Source organism: Bubalus bubalis, chromosome 22 (assembly GCF_019923935.1).
Source record: "Bubalus bubalis isolate 160015118507 breed Murrah chromosome 22, NDDB_SH_1, whole genome shotgun sequence".
Classification (NCBI taxonomy): Eukaryota; Metazoa; Chordata; class Mammalia; order Artiodactyla; family Bovidae; genus Bubalus; species Bubalus bubalis.
Window position 1 is genome coordinate 14,954,439 of NC_059178.1, and position 17,018 is coordinate 14,971,456.

Consider the following 17,018-nt stretch of genomic DNA (forward strand, 5'->3'; position numbering starts at 1 on the left):
CAAAAACCTTCAATAATAGATACCAATTAAAAAGCAAAATGAAAGCAAGATATAATATGCTTGAGCCCCAGGTTGGAACTTTCACCAAGCAGGCCCAGCAAACGTCTCCAAGTTAAGCCATATGGTGGCACTTCCAGGTGCAGGGACAACCTTTCCTCCTGGTGAAACCAACTACAGCTCCCTGAGAGCAGGGCGCAGTGCCTAGCTGCCCCGGGGTTACAGCTCCCTGAGAGCGGGGCGCAGGGCCTAGCTGCCCCGGGGTTACAGCTCCCTGAGAGCGGGGCGCAGGGCCTAGCTGCCCCGGGGTAGGGGGCCTCCCAGTGTCAACTGCTCCCAACATGTGCTGACAGTTCATACTCTTCTGAAAACTCACACCCAACACTTTGAGCAATTAGTACAACAGCCTTTGGAGGTCAACCCAGCAAATTTATAAGAATAAGTAACATATATGACAGAGGATGGGATGATGGGATGGCATCACCAATTCAATGGACAGGAACTTGGGCAAACTCCGGGACATAGTGAGGGACAGAGGGGCCTGGCATGCTGCAGTCCATGGAATAAGTTACATATATATTTATAAGAGTAAATTATATATATATTTCCTGCACCCTCTATATGCTGAGCATAGCACCAGGCACTTCTTTAATCCTCATGGCTACAGGGATATTATTCCCATGTCACAGATGAAAATTAGGAAACTGAAGCATAAAATGCTGTTGCTGTTTAGTTGCTAAGTCACGTCCAGCTCTTTTGTGACCCCGTGGACTGTGGCCCACCAGGCTTCTCTGTTCATGGGATTTCCCAGGCAAGAATACTGGAGTGGGTTGCCATTTCCTTCTCCAGGTATCTTTCCAACCCAAGGATCAAATCTGCATCTCCTGCTTGGCAGGCCGATTCTTTACCACTGAGCCACCTGGAAAGCCCATAGAATATAAAATGTGTAAGTAATAAGCTCAAGGCTAAACTGCTGTAAGTGGTAGAGCAGGGAATAAACCCAAATAGCCTGACCTGGTTTAAATTGAAGAAAGTAGAGAAAACCACTAGACCATTCAGGTATGACCTAAACCAAACCCCTTACAATTATGCAGTGGAAGTGACAAATAGATTCAAGGGATTAGATCTGATAGACAGAGTGCCTAAAGAATTATGGACGGAGGTTCGTGACATTGTACAGGAAGCAGTGATGAAGACCATCCCCAAGGGAAAAAAAAGCAAAATGGTTGTCTGACAAGGCCTTACAAATAGTTGTGAAAAGAAGAGAAGTGAAAGGCAAAGGAGAAAAGGAAAGATATACCCATTTGAATGCAGAGTTCCAAAGAATAGCAAGGGGAGACAAGAAAGCCTTCCTCAGTGATCAATGCAAAGAAATAGAGGAAAAGAATAGAATGGGAAAGACTAGAGATCTCGTCAAGAAAATTAGAGATACCAAGGGAACATTTCATGAAAAGATGGGCACAATAAAGGACAGAAATGGTATGGACCTAACAGAAGCAGAAGATATTAGGAAGAGGAGGCAAGAATACACAGAGGAACTATACAAAATGCAAAAAAAGATCTTCATGACCTAGATAACCAAGATGGTGTGACCATTCCCCTAGAGCCAGACATCCTGGAATGTGAAGTCAAGTGGGCCTTAGGGAGCATCACTATGAACAAACCTAGAGGAGGTGAAAAAATTCCAGTTGAGCTATTTCAAATCCTAAAAGATGATGCTGTGAAAGTGCTGCATTCAATATGCCAGCAAATTTGGAAAACTCAACAGTGGCCACAGGACTGGAAAAGGTCAGTTTCATTCCAATCCCAAAGAAAAGCAATGTCAAAGAATGTTCAAACTATCACACAATTGCATTCATCTCACACACTAGCAAAGTAATGCTCAAAATTCTCCAAGCCAGGCTTCAACAGTATGTGAACCATGAACTTCCAGATGTTCAAGCTGGATTTAGAAAAGGCAGAGGAACCAGGGATCAAACTGCCAACATCCACTGGATCATCAAAAAAGCAAGAGAGTTCCAGAAAAACATCTATTTCTGCTATATTGACTATGCCAAAGCCTTTGACTGTGTGGATCACAACAAACTCTGGAAAATTCTTCAAGAGATGGGAATACCAGACCACCTGACCTGCCTCTTGAGAAATCTGTATGCAGGTCAGGAAGCAACAGTTAGAACTGGACATGGAACAATAAACTAGTTCCAAATTGGGAAAGGAGTACGTCAAGGCTGTATACTGTCACTGTGCTTGTTTAACTTATATGCAGAGTACATCATGAGAAACGCTGGGCTGGAAGAAGCACAAGCTGGAATCAAGATTGCCAGGAGAAATATCAATAACCTCAGGTATGCAGATGACACCACCCTTATGGCAGAAAGTGAAGAAAAACTAAAGAGCCTCTTGATGAAAGTGAAAGAGGAAAGTGAAAGAGTTGGCTTAAAGCTCAACATTCAGAAAACTAAGATCATAGCATCTGGTCCCATCACTGCATGGCAAATAGATGGGGAAACAGTGACAGACTTTATTTTTCTGGGCTCCAAAATCATTGCAGATGGTGACTGCAGCCATGAAATTAAAAGACACTTACTCCTTGGAAGAAAAGTTATGACCAGCCTAGACAGCATATTAAAAAGCAGAGACATTAGTTTGCCAACAAAGGTCCATCTAGCAAAGCTATGGCTTTTCCAGTAGTCATGTATGGATGTGAGAGTTGGAATATAAAGAAAGCTGAAAGCTGAAGAATTGATGCTTTTGAACTGTGGTGTTGGAGAAGACTCTTGAGAGTCCCTTGGACTGCAAGGAGATCCAACCAGTCCATTCTAAAGGAGATCAGTCCTGAATATTCATTGGAAGGACTGATGCTGAAGCTGAAACTCCAATACTTTGGCCACCTGATGCGAAGAACTGACTCATTTGAAAAGACTCTGATGCTGGGAATGATTGAAGGTGGGAGGAGAAGGGGACGACAGAAGATGAGATGGTTGGATGGCATCACCGACTCAATGGACATGAGTTTGAGTAAGCTCTGGGGGTTGGTGATGGACAGGGAAGCCTGGTGTGCTGCAGTCCATGAGGTCACAAAGAGTCAGGCATGACTGAGCCTGACTGAGCGACTGAACTGAACTAAACTGAGCCTGACCTAGGACCCCAGACAGCTCTAAGGGTGGGAAAGAGATCTCACCCTGGACTCCAGGATCCCTCTGGAGTCTGGTTTACATCGTCTTCTTCTGCAACCAGACGCATTTCAGTGTTTTGAAAAACCTGGATGTGTCCTTGTTCTGCAAAGGTGGCCTTTGATCCTTTCTTACCTCTCTCCCTCGCACGTATCCAGTTGCCTGTCAGTCTGCCTGTTGCCATTGCGCATTCTATGCTCATCCTGCTGACAAGCTCCCCTTGACATCGACGGGAACAAACGCAGCATCCCAATAAACACTGCAGTGCGGCACCCTCCCCCAGTGAAGCGAGGCCCCGGGCCTACACAAGGCTGCCTGGGAAGTTAGAGCTGGGCCAGGCATGGGCTGGTGGTCCCCGCCTGCCCTTAAGTCTTAAAAACTTCACAGAGAGTATAATTTCTGGTGGTTTTTCATTTTGCCAGAGATAAAGATATCTCTGTGAGTCCATGCATCCAACCATTTATATACATGTTGGCCACGGCAACTAAGAAACCCATTCAAATTGCATGGAAATGAACAGAGCTGAACAATAAGCTAAAACATGCCTAGAGCAAGTTGAGCAATAAACAGGTTTTTAATTTTTTCCCCTTCCATCTCTTGAGTGTCTGCCTCTGATGGATGGTGTGACAGAGGAAGGCAGCTCCATAAATTCCGAATTCTGAATACTAAATCAGCGACTAGCAGCCGGGTGCTGGGAGCCAGTCGCCCCTGTTCCTGGGGCGGCAGTTTTATGAGGACTCTGTGACTCAGCCCTGCTCCTCCTGAGATCAGGCTGCTGATGGGATTCACGAACAGGGAGTGGGACCACATACCATCACACTGACCCACAAAGGCAGCATTTGAATCCCTGGGTCTGGGGAAATGGGATTCAGAAAAGCAAGAGGGAACTTCCCTGGTGGTCCAGTGGTTAAGAATCTACCTTCCAAATGCAGGAGATGAGGGTTCAATCTCTGATCAGGGAACTAAGGTGTCACGTGCCATGGGGCAATTAAGCCCACGTGCTACAACTAGAGAGCCCATGGGCTGCAGCTAGAGAAGCCTGCATGCCATAAGTCAGACCTGACACAGTCAAATAAAATAAATAAATATGAAATTAAAAAGCAAGAGATTCTGCTCAAGGTCACACAGGTGCAGAGATGAGTTTGAGGTACCAACGTGATCCTTTGGCGCTCATCCATCCTGAAAGTAGCAGCTGTTTCCCTACTTTGTGAGAAAACTCAGTCTCAGACCCATTAACTAGCTTGGATAAAGTCACACCGCCACACAGCAGAGGTGGGATTGGAACTCTAATTGGTTTGCACCCAGAATTTACATTTTTTGCACCAGAATGGAGCCTCCCAAACTTTTTTACATCATGGCACATACACAAAAATAGTACTGGATGCGATGCAGAACAGAATAAACAGGAGGGGATTCAGAAATTTTTATATATGGCTTAGTGGAAATTTTTTATTACTTTTTGTTTATGTTATATAATTACAATAAGAAAAATAAGTATTGGGAAAGATATTAAGAATTGAATATGCATAAAATTTCAAATAATATATTTTCATATTTGTAATGAGAAACCTGAGCTAGCTTCTGAACATAATGTCTTCATATCAAGTTTTATGTTCGAAATGCCTACACACAACTCCTGATCAATACTTTTTAATGATGGTCTCTTCAAATTCTCAATAACTGCAACTCACCAGAAACTTTGTTCACACAATTAGGTAATAAAATTTTTAAATCATTCTTTTACAGATAGTTAAAACATTTACAACAGTTGAAATTATATTTTTAGAATCTAACAGCTTTTCCTTTTCTTTCATTGACAACTTGTACTGTTGGAATTTCTTGTGATACTACATTTGAACTTCTAAGTGAGCTGAGCTTTGGGGCATCAAAAGTTTCGATAGAAGGTGAACCCTGATTGGAGAGATGCAAATGAAGTCCCCCAGCAGTTGGCTTGGGACCATCCTGAAAGGGCTGCAAATGGAAGAGAGAGCCTCATGAACGTAAAGTTGAGATTCAGGACTCCATTGTCCCTGTCCCTCCAAGAGCCCCACCCAGCATCCCTTGCACCTCTTGAGCTACACTCCCTGCTCCTTGGGTGCCTGGAACACAAATTCCCCAGCAGCTTCCATGCACACTGTGGATAACTATTTGCAGGAGACATGTAGGAAGCAAAGTACCTCTTTGCTGCCCTCAGCAATCCTGGAAGCCAGTGCATGCATGGTGCACAGGTGCTGAGCTTTCTGTAGGTGAGGACCACAGGACGGCCCTAGGGAAACTCTTCCTTTCGGGCTGTACTCAGAGAAGACCCCCTCCAGGCTGCTTGCAGCTAACTGCTGATGGTTCCATGGGCTCTGAGGATCCCAGAAGCCCCCAGGGCTAAAAGCATCACTATCTCTCCCCCTATTTATAAACCTATTCATAGGGCTATTTGGGGTGTTTTGCTCTAAATTACACTCCCTACCATCATTGTTGAATATGATGAACAATAATTTGAAGTAATAACTAGGATTTCTCCTCCCAATATATTTTTACCTCACCTTTCTTTGCCACTTAGACAGCTTTCCAGAAACTTCGTCCAGCAAGAAGAGTGGGGATGGTCAGGAACATGGTGCCATTGCCCAGCTTAGAATTTCAGGGCATCCCTTTGAATGCCTTTAAGCAGAAATAGAGATGTGAAAGCAAAACATTTTGTGAGAGAGCATTTGTGGTAGTTAAAATGGGGCTTAGAGGTCTCAAACAAGATAGAGAAGAATACAAAGTGAGTATGGTATTCTCTTACCCACCTGACCCCCAGCCTGGATTCAAAGGTGGGGATGATCAACCAGCAAGACAGAAGAATCGAAGGAGATAGGGCTGAAGTTTAAATGAGTCCCTGATGTGGTGCCCAGAAGCACTGCTCCTTGGACATGTGGAGTAAAGCAGGGGCAGCAGAATGATCAAAACACTGATGTCACACCTCAGATGGACGCGGGAAGACCTGAGAGCGGGGGAGAACGTTGTTTGCTTCCGGAGTGTAGCCCAGAGATCCGGTGTCCTCATCCACCGTGGTGCCTGAGCAGAAGACCAGCAATGGAGGAGACTGAGTGCTAAGTGATCAGATCAGTCTTGAGAGCCTGCTCATCCCAGTGTACTGTGGGGAAAGCCTCTAGCATTCCCAGGCTTTCCCCAAAGAGATGCAGATGTGGCCAGAGAGCATCTATAAAAGAGGCAAAGAGGCTTTGCAGTTGGGACAGAGAGAAAACCAACAGTGATGCCGTAGAAGGGAACAAGGTCAAGTGCTACAGATGCATTGGGGCAGAGGTCAATATGGCACAGAGTCTACAAGGTACCCCTCCTCATGGTCCCCAGAAACATGCATTACCCCAGGAAGACAAAAGCAAAACAGAGGTTAAATCCCAAACTAATCGTATTTAAATGAGAAGTGACTGGTTATCTTCAACTAGTAAATTTGTTTTTCATCTTTGGAAGGAACGAGAGGTAGAGAACTAAGGCTGAGTTCAGTTATAAAGAAACAGAGAGAGTTACAGTTTCACACATCTAAGATTATGACGGTATAAATAATTCATACCTATTGCAGAATTTATAAATGAATTCATAACCATTCACTTTGGAGTATAACCAAGATGTATAACAGGCAAATCCTCCATTTATGAAAGAAACCTTGACAGAATCTCAATGGGCAAAAGAGGTGGGTATTCACTTTATAAAATGATTCTCCACTTTAAAGGAACTGTTAACCTCTAATGTCCTTTAGTTGGCCAGACATCTTAATGCAGTTAAAATAGAATCTGACTTTGTAAAACTCATTTTCCTAGACAATCATCAGCCTTGTGTTGAAGAAATCCCATGGTATGCTTTAATCCAAACCTCAGCTTGGCATACTCATGCTTGGACTCTGAAGAAGGAAGAAAGGGTTGGCCTCAGTGACAAGATATAACTGAAGGCCATGTGCATGCTGGACTCCAGGTCGAATGACTGGAGCTCTAGTCTCTGCTGTGCCATCAACCAGCTCTGGACCCCTCCACAGGACCCTCTCCTCTCTGGGCGTCTTTAAAAGGTACAAGGATCGGATTCCAATGGCACTGTGGCTTCTCCTAGCACTGACTGTATGGCTTTGTATTTACGAATGCTTTGGGCTGCAGATTGACCTGTGCATGCTCTTGTAAGCAAGAATATAGAGCTTAGAAGCATGATACATACTATGACCGTGTATGAGACTATGATTACATATTGTATATGTGTGTGTTTATTGCTCAATCATGTCTGACTCTGCAAACCATGGACTGTAGCCCACCAAGCTCCTCTGTACATGGGATATCCCAGGCAAGAATACTGGAACGGGTAGTCATTTCCTTCTCCAGAGGATCTTCCCAACCCAGGATCGACCCCAGGGTCAAACCCAGGTTTCCTGCATTGCAGGCAGATTCTTTACCATTTGAGCCACCAGGGAAGCCCATGATTACATATTCAGTTCAGTTCAGTTCAGTCACTCAGTCATGTCCAACTCTGTGATGCCATGAGTCGCAGCACACCACACCTCCCTGTCCATCATCAACTCCCAGAGTTTACTCAAACTCATGTCCATAGAGTTGGTGATGCCATCCAGCCATCTCATCCCCTGTTGTCCCCTTCTCCTCCTGCCCCAATCCCTCCCAGCATCAGGGTCTTTTCCAATGAGTCAACTCTTCACATGAGGTGGCCAAAGTACTGGAGTTTCAGCTTTAGCATCATTCCTTCCAAAGAACACCCAGGGCTGATCTCCTTTAGAATGGACTGGTTGGATCTCCTTGCAGTCCAAGGGACTCTCAAGAGTCTTCTCCAACACCACAGTTCAAAAGCATCAATTCTTCGGTGCTCAGCTTTCTTCACAGTCCAACTCTCACATCCATACATGACCACAGGAAAAACCATAGCCTTGACTAGATGGACCTTTGTGGGCAAAGTAATGTCTCTGCTTTTCAATATGCTATCTAGGTTGGTCATAACTTTCCTTCCAAGGAGCAAGCGTCTTTTAATTTCGTGGCTGCAATCACCATCTGCAGTGATTTTGGAGCCCAGAAAAGTAAAGTCTGACACTGTTTCCACTGTTTACCCATCTATTTCCCATGAAGTGATGGGACCAGATGCCATGATCTTCGTTTTCTGAATGTTGAGCTTTAAGCCACCTTTTTCACTCTCCACTTTCACTTTCACTTTCATCAAGAGGCTTTTGAGTTCCTCTTCACTTTCTGCCATAAGGGTGGTGTCATCTGCATATCTGAGGTTATTGATATTTCTCCCAGCAATCTTGATTCCAGCTTGTGCTTCCTCCAGCCCAGCGTTTCTCATGATGTACTCTGCATATAAGTTAAATAAGCAGGGTGACAATGTACAGCCTTGATGTACTCCTTTCCCAATTTGGAACCAGTCTGTTGTTCCAACTCCAGTTCTAACTGTTGCTTCCTGACCTGCATACAGATTTCTCAGGAGGCAGGTCAGGTGGTCTGGTATTCCCATCTCTTGAAGAATTTTCCACAGTTTGTTGTGATCCATACAGTCAAAGGCTTTGGCATAGTCAATAAAGCAGAAATAGATGTTTTTCTGGGATTACATATTAAGTAGCATCTCATCATGTATGGATTGAGTGCCCACTGTATACCAGCCCCTACTAGATACTGTTAAGGAAAGAAAGGAATGCCCCCTTGCCAACCCTGGGAAAAGTGGACTTCTCAGAGGAATAAAGAAGAAGAACAAAAAGACACAGCAAAGTTGACTGCCCATGGGTCTAAGGGAGGCAGGTCTCCTGTGACCTGCAGTGGTCAGGAGGAGAAAGATGATCTGGGTTTTGCAACTTAGGCAGAATTGCTAGAGAAAAAAGATATTCTAGGTGATGCAGAAGTGGGGACAATGCTTTTCAACCTTTGACACAGCCTATGGAAACCACAGTCGTGTGACAAGCACAGTAAGTGATGCGGTTGAGAAACTAGTGATGAATGATGGGCAGTGACAAATTGGGGAAAGGGAATGGAGTGGGTGGTGGAAATTTTCGATTCTCAAACATATGTAAGGCTTTTGCTCTTTCTTTCTCTGTTTTCTCCTTTCTCATCCAACCATGGTGCGGTGATTATTTCCACAATGCAGCTGAGTGGCAAATTCCTCAAATCATGTTTTCAAAGGACGAAATTCAAGCTTGGGTCTTATCAGTACTCTTCCACTTACTTAGACAAATCATACTCCTCGTGTTTTGGTTTTATGCATAATTTGTACCTCGCTGTTTCCAAAAAAGTATTTGAGGAGCTGAAAAATCACAATTAAGAACATTAAAACAAAATATCAAATCAGGCACCATAGAAGAATAGAGGAAATAAGAAAAGCCAAACCAAAATTAACTTTGGCCACTTAACAACATTTAGCTGTGAGCTTCCTAGAAGCCAAAGAGAAGAGGGAAAGTCATTCTATAGTATAGTTGATAAAAGTAAATATATTAAATACTTAGAATAGACATAATCTGCCTAATGCTCAGAAACTGCGACAGAATTTTGAGGATGTGATGGAAGAATTTCAACAAACTCCCCTCAGTAAGTGGAATATATAGTGAAGTAATTCAAATAATATTTGTCAGGTACTCACTCTTATGTGGGTATTTTACTAAGCACTGGATGGAATGAAGAAAATTAAAACACACTAAGAACTTGTCCACCTCAAGCTTTTAACCTAATAAAGGATCTGCAACATGTAATCAAATAAGTGTTTATTAACAACAAATATTTACTTCAGGTCCTTTTTGTGCTTTTTCATATAAATAGACAGATGCATGCATGCCTGTGAGTTGCTGCAGTTGTGTCCAACTCTTTGTGACCCTATGGACTGTAACACACCAGGCTACTCTGTCCATAGGATTCTCCAGGCAAGAACACTTAAGTGGGCTGCCATTTCCTTCTCCAGGGGCTCTTTCGAACCCATGTCTCCTGAATTGGCAGGCAGATTCTTTACCACTGTGCCACCTGGTGACCCTATAAAACAACATAACAGCCTGTAATTTTACTAGCAAAACAAGTTTATTGCAACAAAAAATTGCAATTTGGGACATGCAACTATGGTGCTGCTGCTGCTGCTAAGTCGCTTCAGTCGTGTCCGACTCTGTGCGACCCCATAGACGGCAGCCTACCAGGTTCCCCCATCCCTGGGATTCTCCAGGCAAGAACACTGGTGAGTAAGGAGCAAATCAGATAAAGCAAAGGAGAGGAAACTTACAGAGGAGAAAAGAAAGTTGGGAGGGACTGTTACAAACAAAAAGTTCATTGGAGGAAACTGGGAGTTCAAAGTGTAGTGGCTTTTCATTGGCTGCGTTGTACCAGTCTCTCATTGGCTGAGCTGTTGCCAGGCAAGAAGAAATCTTTCTTTCTCTTGCTGGGGTAGTGAAGTCACTTCCTGCTAAAGATGCAAGGTAGTCTCTTCCTGTCGGGATCTGTACTGATGTCAAGTGGCATGTGCAGGAGAAGTCCCCCGTCTGGCCTCTTGGCTCCAAATTGGTGAGGTTTCCCTTTATTAATTTTCACAGCATAGAGATACTTGTTTTCCCTATATGCATTTTTTGAGCACCAAATTTGCACCAAGTTCTCCAGGAAGCCCTTTCACAGTGAGACATATTGTCGTGTCTTATTCTATCCGCTTCACAGGTGGGGAAACGAGACTCCGAGGACAGGGATATCTATCTTGGCATCACATGTCTTGTCAGTGGGAGAGTTAGGTGTGGGATTCCTGGATCCTGGCCATTTTGTGAGTGTGTTTATGTATATGAATGTTTAAAAATAAGAGTGTATTTAGTTGAATAAGCTGAGGCCTATGCATCCCCCTTTGGGGAAACTTAAAATGACAGTCACCTCTGAGACAAGCCAAGGTTGCGACACTCAGAGGAACTCTTTGCAAGTGTTGGCAGATAGACTCGCAAGCAGTAAATAGCAGGCGTTGATGTGGTACAAATCACTCTAGACAAATTTAACTGCTTTTTTTGTAATCTATAGAAATGCCAGATGAAGAGATAAAAAGGAAAGCAGTGAATATAATAGCTCTCAATTTTAGGAAAGTGCTTAGGAATAGTGACTCGGGTGAGGTTCTGAGGAAAAAATAAATAATAACAATTCAAATGGGCCTCACAGGCAGTCCTGGGCTCTGCAGTTGGGAAGCCAGGAACCTCACTGGTCTCAGAGGGTGTGGGAGAGGGAGCTGGGGGTCAGGCGCCGGGAGGAGGCTGCACTGACCTGAGCCTGAGTCAAAGTCTGACAAACCCTCACGACCCAAAGTGTGGTCCTGGGAAGAGCAGCCGCTGTGAGCCCAGAGGTGGACAGAAATGCAGACTCTCAGGCCACCCCTGCCAGGCTGCAGGAGCATCCAACACTGCAGATATGCTGCTCTAAACACCGTGAGGTCAGAGGGCACCCCCAAGCGTCTAGTCAGGTGCATCTCCCTCATCACCCCGCTCCTCAGCAATGCCCCCCAAACACTCTGCCCCCAAAATTCACCCTCCTGCCTCCCAACATCAAACTACTGCCTCACTCCCCTGGTGACAGCTTGTTTCCCTGGAGAGTCTCAGCCAGACTAAGGCATAGACCCCATGGGGATGTTTGTCTTTTTAAAATGAGAGAGTTGGACCATAAAGAAAAGCTGAGTGCTGAAGAATTGCTGCTTTCAAACTGTGTTGTTGGAGAAGACTCGACTGCAAGGAGATCAAACCAGTCAATCCTAAAGGAAATCAGTCCTGGATATTCACTGGAAGGACTGATGTTGAAGCTGAAACTCCAATACTTTGGCCACCTGATGAGAAGAACTGACTCATTGGAAAAGACCCTGATGCTGGGGAAGATTGAGGGCAGGAGGAGAAGGGGACGACAGAGGATGAGATGGTTGGATGGCATCACCAACTCAATGGACATGAGTTTGAGCAAGCTCTGGGAGTTGGTGATGGACAGGGAAGCCTGGTGTGCTGCAGTCTGTGGGGTCACAAAGAGTCGGATATGACTGAGCAACTGAACTGACTGACTGACTGGTGCGATTTCAGGCCCCATAATATGAGATGGGGTGAGGTGGACATACTTATAGGCAAAGTCAAGGATAGAAACTTGAAGTGAGTTGCCCCCCAACAGCATGCCAGGTACTTGGGCATACTTTGTCTCATTTATTTCTCACAGTCCTGGAGGTTTAGTTATTCCCCTTTTAGGGTGAGAATGACATTCAGAAAAGTTAACTTGTCTGAGATTACATGACCAGGAGGGACAGAATCAAGCCTGCTTACCTGCTCTCTTACAAAGTCAAGACCTTCCCCCAGCACCCTGCCACCCCACCCACTCTGCCTACCTGTGTGGATCACCTTTCCCAGCCCTTATCACACCCACATCTAAATGCCCACATCTGAATGACTGCAGTTGAGGGTGACAGTGAGGAATTCGTCCATTGAGCCTCAAAACCTTATCTACACCAACTTCTATGATGGCTCAGAGGTTTGAGGAACAGAGTTAGGGATAGAAACACAGAAAAAAAAGTTTATAAAACATCAGGCACCAAATATATTATTTAAAATATATAGTATTCAAAAATACTTGAAGTAAGCATAGCGGAAAACTCATATATATTAGTCCCTTAACAATACTAATTAATAAGAATGTCATATAATAAGAGAAAAAGATAATTTCACAGAGACCCAGGTAAAGACAGTTGCTGCCACCAAACACAAACTCAGCTTTGGGTTCTCTGATAGTTGAGGCAAACAAGCATGATGACATTTTCTAACAAAAGCGAGTGTGATCAGGAAAGATTCACTTTCTTCTTAGCACTTACAGGAAGGCATCTCATGAAACTGACAGAGGCCCCTGCCTGGGAAGAAGTGGGGGAAAAAATTATCTGTGACCTGGACTGTTTGGGTAAGTTGCCTTCAAATGAGATTCAACTTGGAACGGTATAGCATTAACACAGGAAGGAAAAAATAATCATAAAGACAGAGATGGATTCATAAGTGGGGGGGACCTCAAAAGTGGAGACCTGCTGAGAGAGACACAGCCGCAGAGCAGAGCACAAATTGGATGAGTTTGCAATGGAAGTGGCAGTGAAATAAATAGGACAGGCGAGATGATTTGGGCATGTGTGTGTGTGCAGGGCCCACAGCACAAAGCCAGGAAGAAATGGTCTCTGATGGTAAGATGGAGCCGGAGAGATTGCAGCCATCTGTGGGCATCTCATTACCCAGCAGAGGTAGGCAAAGTGGAGAGAGTTCAGGGAAGGGCACCAGGTGTGATTAGATAGCAAGAGAGACTAATTTACGAGGAAAGATTAAAAACTAAAGCAGAATTGCTAGGCTCAGGGAAGGCTGGCTCCTGCGTGGAGGGATGAGGGAGGCACGAGGGAAGGTAGCAGAGGGGGAAGGAGGCCTGACCTGGACCAGGCCCACCAAAGGATGAATGGGCCAGGGGTAAGGGGAACAAGGTGGAAACACCCACCTAAGGAGACCAGAGGTGCTCAAAATTAGAAACTAAGGCAGGGCTACAGAGCCATGAGTTCTATACAAAGAGCAATCAACACATTCTCTCCAGTCTACTCATTGTTGTGATCAACGGGGCTTATTTTTGAGGAATGGATGGGATAGGGGCTTAGTTCATTCATTCAACACTGTTGGGCATCTACTGTGGAAAATGTAGGAATGATACTAGGAATGATACTAAGCATTGAGGAGACACATGTAAGACACAATCCCAGATCTCTGGGTGCTTGACAGTGTAAATCATTCAACTCTTTTTAAGTCAGTGTAATAAGAACTTCTATTCAGAAAAATATAAGCAGAGAACCCTGGAAACCAGATAGAGAAGCCAAAGGAATGCTTCTCAAAAGAGGCTGCAATTGAATTAACTTTGGGAAAATGATAGGTATTAGCTGAGGAAGTGGATAGATGGATGGATGGATGAGTTATCAGGCAGAAGAGACAGTAAGTGCAAAGATGTGGAGGTCTGAAATAGCATAACATGTTCAAGGAACATGAAAGATTCAAATTTGGCTTGAAAAAACGAGGTAGGAATGTAAAGAGAAGGTTAGTGTATTAGGCAAGGGGCAGATCATGAAAGACCTTGTATGCATGAAGCTCATACATTGGAACCTCAAATTGGAAGCTCTGAGGAGTCAGCAATTGGAGGCTTTTTAAGAAGTAGTATGGCAAAATCAAGTGTGATTTTGTAACGATTACTCTGATGGCAGTGGAAACAAGTACCCACTGGGAAGGATAGTCAGGAGACAAAGAAATCAATTCAAGGACTATTTCTATAATCCAGGTAGGAATCTACAAGAGGCTGAACTAAGGCAGTAATGGCAGAGACATAGAGGCTGCTGCTGCTGCTGCTGCTGCTAAGTCGCATCAGTTGTGTCCGACTCTGTGTGACCCCATAGACGGCAGCCCACCAGGCCCCGCCATCCCTGGGATTCTCCAGATAAGAACACTGGAGTAGGTTGTCATTTCCTTCTCCGATGCATGAAAGTGAAAAGTGAAAGTGAAGTCGCTCAGTCGTGTCCAACTCTTAGCGACCCCATGGACTGCAGCCTACCAGGCTCCTCTGTCCATGGGATTCTCCAGGCGAGAGTACTGGAGTGGGGTGCCATCGCCTTCTCCATAGAGGCTGCAGACCTTTCTAAATAAATGCCTGGCAAGGAAGGTGGGCAGGAAGGTAGAAACAAGTAAATAAGGTCCTGGCATGGGCTCCTGACTGGATAGTGGCATTCATCCCTAAGGTTAGACAGTGGTCACCCAGGTTTCAGGGAGAAAGAGTTCTGTTCAGATAAGTTGGGCTTGAGAAATTTGGAGTATATCCTGTAGGCTGGTGGGCAACAGGTTGATACTCAGTCCAGACTCAAGAGATGCAGGAGTTATCAACACATCTGTGATACCCAGGGCCCCAGTGTGAAGGAGAACCCCCAAAAAAAGGTTACACAGAGAGACTGGAGAGCAGAGTACCAAGAACAAGTATTTGGAGGTACAAACAGCTAAGTGGTCAGTGAAGGAAAGAAGGCTGCTGAGAAGGGTGAGAAGGAGGAGCCTGAGAGGCTGTTGAAAAACAAGAAGACTGGAATCATACAAATCAAGCAAGGAAGAGTTCAAGAAGGGATGATGAACAGTATGAGATGTAATAAAATTCAAGCAAGTAACGGCTAAAGTATCCACTGGATTCAACATTATGGAGGAGGAACATTCCCAAGATTCACAGTATGTGATCAGCTCAGTATGTGAGGGCAGGTAGGTGGATATGGACTACTGCTTCACTGAGAGGTCCCCCTCAAGTGGACCTCTCTCTGGGCTTCTGTTTCCACCAGATGATGCGGATCTGGGGGGCATGGGGCTGCTTTTTCCATGAACTGGCTGAGGAGAAGTGAGAGGGTGTTGAACAACTCTTGAAAATGCTGAATTCAACATTATGGAAGGCAACGGTGACCAGCAAGAAGAGTGATGGATGAATCAGATGGGGCTAAGCTAGACTGCAATAGATTGACAGGGATGCAAGAAGAGATGAGGACAAGAAAGAGTGCAGCAAACACTTGGAAATGTTGGTCGTGAAGGGCAAGAGTAAGCCAGGACAACTCTTAGACGGGGGTGTGTGATTGACAGGGGTGTGTGGTTGACAGGGTGTATGGCTGGCTTAATTTAATTGGTTCTTAAATGAGAATGACCTGAAGATGTTTTGGTGTTTTCAGAATATGAAGGCAAATGTAGACAATTTCAAGGGAATGGGATGGAGGACTGGAATCAGCTCTGAAAATGGGCTAATGGCACCTAAGAATTCAGCATGGGTTCAGTTCTGGATCATTCCAGGCCCAAGATGAGCAGTCCTTGCTATGTTCACACTGGGCTCTGACCAACTGATTGCAGTCACAGAGGGAGCCGATTAAACCATTAGCCATTTTGGTAAATAACATGGGAGATAAGAGAAAATATAGTCTCATATACTCTTCCAAGAAATTATCCTCTACTGCTGCTGCTACTGCTAAGTCGCTTCAGTCGTGTCCGACTCTGTGCGACCCCAGAGACGGCAGCTCACCAGGCTCCCCCGTCCCTGGGACTCTCCAGGCAAGAACACTGGAGTGGGTTGCCATTTCCTTCTCCAATGCATAAAAGTGGAAAGTGAAAGTGAAGTCGCTCAGTCATGTCCGACTCTTAGCGACCCTATGGACTGCAGCCTACCAGGCTCCTCCATCCATGGGATTTTCCAGGCAAGGGTACTGCAGTGGGATGTCATTATCTTCTCCGAATTATCCTCTAGTTAGGCATAAAGATACATTGCCTGTAAAAGGTTACTAAGCATTATAATGGAAGATTCTTTCCTTATCCAGAGTAACCTTGAAAACAGAACTTGAGGCGAAAGCTTACTTTCTGTGGTTTTATTGGGACCTGCAATCCCAGGGAAGTAAGAGGAAGGGTGTTGTTTCAGAAATACATTTACTTTCTGTCCATGGTTCCTGAAGCAGAGCTCCTAAGACCCTGGTAATTTCATAAGTGAGAGAAATCGTGTTGGTTTTTGAAACAAGGGCTTTGAATCAGATGAGGTTGGGCACATTCAGGGTTGTATAGCCGTAGACAAGGGCTTTAAATCAGGATCAGGGAGGAACGGGGTTTCAGAAGCTGAAACCATTAGGATCTACTGGGCATAGAATGAGATAGGTGTTGTCAGTGGGAAGAGTAGACTGGATAAATAGGGCAAGAAAGTACAGGTGACCTAAATGCCAAGGAGGCATGGTGACGTGGCCACGGAGGGGCTATGTGGCAATGCGGCTATGTGGGGTGAAGCAGGATATTGCAGCGTGCTCTGTAAGATGGGAAGTGGGGAGTAGGGTAAGGGAGCT

The 17,018-nt window shown here is 44.8% G+C and overlaps 1 long non-coding RNA gene across 1 annotated transcript in view; it reads left to right on the top strand.

The window, feature by feature from the left end:
- The first annotated feature begins 10,566 nt into the window (after positions 1-10,566).
- LOC123331159 overlaps positions 10,567-17,018 on the top strand; it is a 35,229-nt gene continuing 28,777 nt past the window's right edge. Inside the window, exon 1 of the long non-coding RNA XR_006547656.2 lies at positions 10,567-10,681. This is a non-coding gene — a long non-coding RNA (uncharacterized LOC123331159). The remainder of the gene's footprint in view (positions 10,682-17,018) is intronic.